Genomic DNA, 5,980 nt, shown 5'->3' with positions numbered 1-5,980 from the left:
CGGGTATGAGATCTTTAATAAAGATGATTATTAGAGTAACTCTACTATGAACAACTAACTGTGTTTTGAAACGTTAACTCTCAAGCCTCAACAAAAATCCATATTTGATGACTCAGTGCTGTCAACATTTGTTATTTTACTAGAAATCTTATTTTTCTGCCACGTCTGTCCAAAACCTGTCACAATGTGCCAGCTTGCTGTGACAGCCCAGTGGCTGGTACTGTGTGCTGTGGCTACAGCAACCTTGGGTCAAGTCTGACTTAAAGCAGGAGGGGAACGTGTGCTTTTATGTTTCCTTTTCAACAGCTTTTAAAATAATTATGTAATTGTGAGTGACCTTTCACCAGATTTTCTTCCATCACTAGGCAGAGCACTGAAAACAGAAGGAAGATTCACAGACCGAAATTACTGTATATTGGAAGACAGACATTGGCCAAATAGAAGGCAATGAAAGATTTCCACACCAGACTGCAATTGCTAAAAGGAGCAGGAATATTTTTCTGCCAACATTTGTGCCTGTCTTCTGCATGTACATCTGTGTCAGCAGCACTGTTTTTGGTTGGGGGATGCCTGGGCATGCCACCATAGTAGTGGTCACCCCAGGGAGGAGGCCAGCACTTGGGACATTATAGCTGGTCCGCACTAGGTGGCAATGCTTGCACGGCTCTGCTAGAGGGGACAGAAAAGATGAAATACTGGACACATGCTTTGTAGCTTGCCGTGATGGTATAGTGGTCAGTACTCTGCGTTGTGGCCGCAGCAACCTCGGTTCAAATCCGAGTCACGGCACAGAGGAGAGGGAACTGCTTTTGGAGGCTTGGTTCTGGAGACGTGACACCCACGCAAACCCTCACTCTGCAGTAACTGTTGAACAGGCCTCAGTGTCTGAAGCACAGAAAAAACAGATGAGAGGAAGGAGTAGCTGCACAAAAAAAGTTCTTGTAGCTCATTGCTACATGATAAGGTGGTTGACACTCTTTGCACCATAGGTTTTTTGTCTCCTTTTGTGTGATTTCAAGCAGTTCACATGGATATTGTACTAAGGTTGTCTGGGACAACATTTTCACTGACTTCACTGTGTCAGTTTTTTAACATATCTTCTTTCTCTCTCCCAGTGAAGACCGATTTCTTTCTATGATCTGTCCCCAGGGATGACTCACCACAAAACAAAATTCCAGAATTTTTCAGGAAAGAGCAGCAAAGGAGGCATGAAATTACATGCAATTATTTTATTTATTGCGAGGCTTTTTAGTATCTTTGTTCCAAGAGTGATGCACTTATGAGGCCGGTAATCAATAGCAGCAAATAGGAGACATCATGTCTAGGTCTGAAATTTGATTAAAGAGAAGCAAGACACTGCTGGAAATGCAATGCCATTTTTGTGGGGAGAAGATGATGTGACCGGGGGGATTCTGCCAAGAGGGGGGAAAATGGTCTGACATGATTCTCTGTTTGTCTAAGCACCATTCACTCATCCTGCCTACGCTGCCTGGTGGGTGTTGCTGTTTATTGGGGCAGGGGTGCTAGGGACCAGTAGTTTTCCAGTATGGGAATGGTGAGGTAAGGAAATTAGCTGAAAGGCACAAGGAAAGAAATTTTCAGGAAACACTCCCAAGTGCCTACAGATAGCCACCTTATATAGTGATTGAACCATGCAGCAACACAGTTCTACTTCTAATTTGTTATAAATAGAAGATGCTCAAAAATGTATTAATGAACGTCAGATCATGTGACCAATTCTAATTTCATCATTAGATAGCTGCATATCTTGCTGACTGAAGTTAAAACTACTCATTTTAACCAAATGTTTTCTTCATACTTAAGCACACCACCTGCCTACAAGTCAAAAGAAAAAGCAGGGGATGAAAAAAAGGCGGCAGCAAATATTAATTTATGGGAAATGGCTGTATGTTTCTAACAGTTGAGGCTGGAATCTCAAAAGTTTTCCTTAGAGAAGACAGTGTATGTCCTTCTGAGATCAATCACTATTCAGGCATGCAGACGCAGGCTTCCCAGCTCTTGGCAAACTTTCTCCAGGTGTCTGTCCAGGGCTCAGTAGGGAAGCAAGACTATCTTGAAACTATTAAGATGAAAAGGGATTGCTTTTAAAGCAGGACTCGCATAACTATGAAGACCAGCAGGGAATATTTAATTCCATTAAACCAATCTCTCAGCAAACAAGAAATAGAAAGGTCAATATGATTAAACAAAGCAGTTCAATAGCTGGTGGATCAACCTTAAATCTCTTTCTAGAATTTATACTTTTGTCTCTCTGGAAGACTTCATGTTTCTTATATTAGGCCTTCTAGAGTTCTGTTGCAAGTATTTTTCCATCAAATTCTGTTCTTACGCAAAAAAACTTCAAAACATGTTTCTGAAGAGAATTTTCCATGATATGCTAGTTTTCTTACTGTCACTTTATCTAAATGATTCAGACTTTTCTTTCTCAAGTGTAACAGTAAAACCCTAATTTACCCCATGTGGTTTTAATACGAATGCCTTCACGGTTATATCATAAAGAAGTTTTCTTCCCTGTGCCAGTACAAAGGCCAGTACACCTTCTCGCCTTCAGCTGCCTGGTGAATAATAGCAACAGTGCAGGTCCCAGAATAAACACATCCTACTATGCCAAATTTTCTTAAGGAGTTTAGATAGATCTGTCACCCCCAAACAAATTAATGGTACAATTCTGGAGATGAAAATAAAATTTTTGCTGCTCATATCAGAGAACAACAACAACAACAAAATCATTATTCCAGGAATCTGGAAGCACAAGATCTAAACTGAGAATGCAGGGGTCCACAAGAAAGAACTTACCAGAAACAGTGTGGTGGCTATGTTGTTGGCTCCATGCACAACTTTCAGGTGCAAGAGGGACATATGTGCTGGATTAGCAGCACAGAGACACTGATCATGTTAACATTACAGACCATGTTATAAGAGAAAATTTTTGCTATATTATCATGGAATGTCAAAACAATGCTCTCTTCTCAAAGGTTTTTGAGACATTGTGTTTTAGGATCCCTTTGGATGGAGGTTTCTTTGTGACAAAGATACTCCTTTAAAAGGAGTATCACAAAGTCTCATCTTCTGAGTTGTATTTGGTGCAAACATATACAACATTGCTTTATAAAAGAACGGAGGAAAAAGTTGTAAAACCTTAAGCACATGAATGACTTTCACAAAGCTTTGTGAAAGAGATGTTTATCAGATGTATTTGATTCTAACTCAAAGAGCTGATTTTGCTTCTGTGAAATTTCAGTTCAAAAGGACACATCTATAAAGTTTTTAGAATAGGAAAATTGGGAATTTAGAGTTCAAGAGATAGAAAAACATAAATAAATTTTAAAAAAAGCCAACATAACACATTATTTAGATAATTTTGGACATTTGGTAGTTTCGGGTTTGTGCTGAACTCTTGATGAAGAAGTGAAACCAGGGCCTACTAAGTAGTTTGAAATGTAGTACAGAAAGTTGTAGGTTTCAAACCTGAGCCAAAGCCTAACTCAAAGTGTTACAAGTCAAAAGCTTCAAAAATTGATCACAGTCTTCACACGTGGTTCAGTGCAGCTCTCGTCAGTGCTGTGAGTGACTGCTGGAGCTTTACAAATATGAAGCCACATATTCATATTTAGAGAGCAGGACATGCTTTCTTTTAAGAAACACCAAAGACAGACTATGAGAAAAGCTACAGAACTGCAGTGTCAGACATTGTTTATGCAGTTATGTTTACACATTAGGCTCAGGAATCTCCCTGTCTGCCAAATTTTCCCCAATTACTACCCATCCTGCAATAATACCCTGTAAACTCAGAGCCGAATTTCCAGAGGTAAAATCATCCCACCTGTGAAATTAATTCCTGGCATTCTTTGCTAAAGCACAACCAGCTATTTAAGGTTTCAGGAGTTCTCTTTACCACAGATCTCCTTTCAAAGAGTCTTCCTGACCAGAGCCCTTTGAAAGGATTTCAGAGGGGACCTATAAAATTTTTAATATGAGCTGCACTCCTGTAAAGAGAATGAAAAGCAGGATTAATTTGATTTGTTGACTGCAGATTCAAAACAGTCACTGCTTTCTATCCTGCTCAACACCTGATGTGAACATCAGACAGGATACAACCAACTCTGCTGCACTCCTGAAAAATGAATGAAGTAGAACAGAAATCTACATCAGGTTCAATTAATATTCCAAAAGTTTTTCAAGTCTTTCTGTTCAGTGTTGCATTCTTAACAACTAGGTGTCTTTCTCCATAGCTTAAAAACTCTAGCAGTTTTAACCCTAATCAACAGCTAATGTTAAAATACAGTAACAAGAAATAAATCTCTGCTTAAGCACCGTTGATGGGTACATCCTGTTAGTTTCAGTGCCAAGAGTTAAATTAGGCATGTTGGGAATACGGGATAGACTCCTCTATGTCTTAAAGGTTTTACAATGGGCCATGCATGAGAACAATGGGAGGCACAAACGGACACAGAAGAGCTGCAGAGAAAGGCATGCACTCTCTTTTCCTGTCTCGTTTTTAAAATACTATTCTTAATTTCCCACCACATCAGCTTGCTGCATAAAGGCAGAGAAAGCTGCTGAAGCAAACCCTTCTCTCTAGCCTTCAAATTGTTCTTAGACAAAAAAAAAAATTCTGAGCTTCAGCAGTAGGTTTATGTAAACCTGGGTCCTTGTTAATATTTTCACATATTATTATTAGACCATGGTTTCCTACTGGAAAAATGTTATCTAGACCTGTCTTCTAGAAATGAAGAGCCACATATTTCAGAAACATACAGGCAATTCTTTGTACAATTCCAGGTTCAAAATCAGGTCCAGGATTATACCTCTGTGTTTCCTAGTCTGCAATCCTGTTATCCTTGGAAACTGCTTTGTACTACAGTTTTTGTTTTCTTTTTTCCTAATGAGAAGGGGAAATTGCTAAATATTTTCTCAGGAAATGGAATGATGGGAACCACCTGCACTTGCATGTTTATATTCCAAAATGAAATTGGGTTTTAATTTTGATTCTCTTGTGAGGAGAACAAGTAACTGCAGGGGGAATTGCTAAGAAAGGTCTAATTATCTGCCCACAGCATTCTTGCTCTCAGTTTATAGTGCTAGCATTGAGCTAGCAATGCAGACATTGGTATCCTAAATAAACTAAAGCAAACAGAATGACCACTGTTTCCAGGTTAATCATCATAAAATAATTTTTAAAAATGACATTTTGAATTAGTCTAGTGTCCTGTCAAAAGTCTCAAAAATCATCAATATTACTATAACTACCGCTAAGGTAATACAAAGTTTCTATACTTTAGGTACTAGATAGTAGACTAGATACAGAGAAGTCAGTTCCAAGGAGGCTGTGGTCAAGCAGGGGTGAGCCTTGAGTGTTTCAGCAGCCTCACGATAGTGCGTGAGTAGAGCAGAATTTCTGGCATTGCAATTTTTGGATTTCTTTTCTAGGACTTCATTCACTAGGATGCTTTAAAGAAGAATATATGCACCTGTGATGAGTTACTTTGGTATTTTTGGAGTTTACAAAATCTAACACAGCAGATGACATTTCTGAGAGACTACAGCAGGGACAGAGCATGAAAGATCATCCTGGTCTTTTTTACGCTCGTGCATGTTTCTAAATTGCTTTCTTTTGGGAAATAAGTCACATCTGTCTCATCAGTTAGACCAAGAAGTCAAAAGCTAATTGCTCTGATATGCTTCTAAAAGGCTGAGTGATATTTAGACAGGAAATCTGAGGCCAACCAGAGGAATACCCAAAGATACTGTAAAAAACACAACAGAAAGAGCTCTCGTGAACCTGAGGGAGGTGGTAAGATGCCAGGGGTCACTAGCCTACTACTCCGAAACTGGGATACCTAAGCCTACAGCCTCCAGAGGTGAGGTGCCCTCCCAGGTTTGCAGGTGTATGGGGCTTCAATTTTTCCTGACAGCAGGGTGAAGAAAGTTTTTTCACATCCTTGCTGAGTAGGAGGGC

At 39.5% G+C, this 5,980-nt stretch overlaps 1 non-coding gene across 1 annotated transcript; it reads left to right on the top strand.

Annotated features, from left to right (window-relative positions):
* The first annotated feature begins 717 nt into the window (after positions 1-717).
* TRNAH-GUG lies at positions 718-789 on the top strand. Its single transcript has one exon. It is a non-coding gene; the product is annotated as a tRNA-His (tRNA).
* The last annotated feature ends 5,191 nt before the right edge of the window (positions 790-5,980 follow it).

The sequence above is a fragment of the Cariama cristata genome, unplaced genomic scaffold (genome assembly GCF_000690535.1).
Source record: "Cariama cristata isolate BGI_N322 unplaced genomic scaffold, ASM69053v1 scaffold7064, whole genome shotgun sequence".
NCBI lineage: Eukaryota > Metazoa > Chordata > Aves > Cariamiformes > Cariamidae > Cariama > Cariama cristata.
Note: the sequence above shows the minus strand (reverse complement) of the source record. Positions and strands in the feature narration are given on the sequence as shown.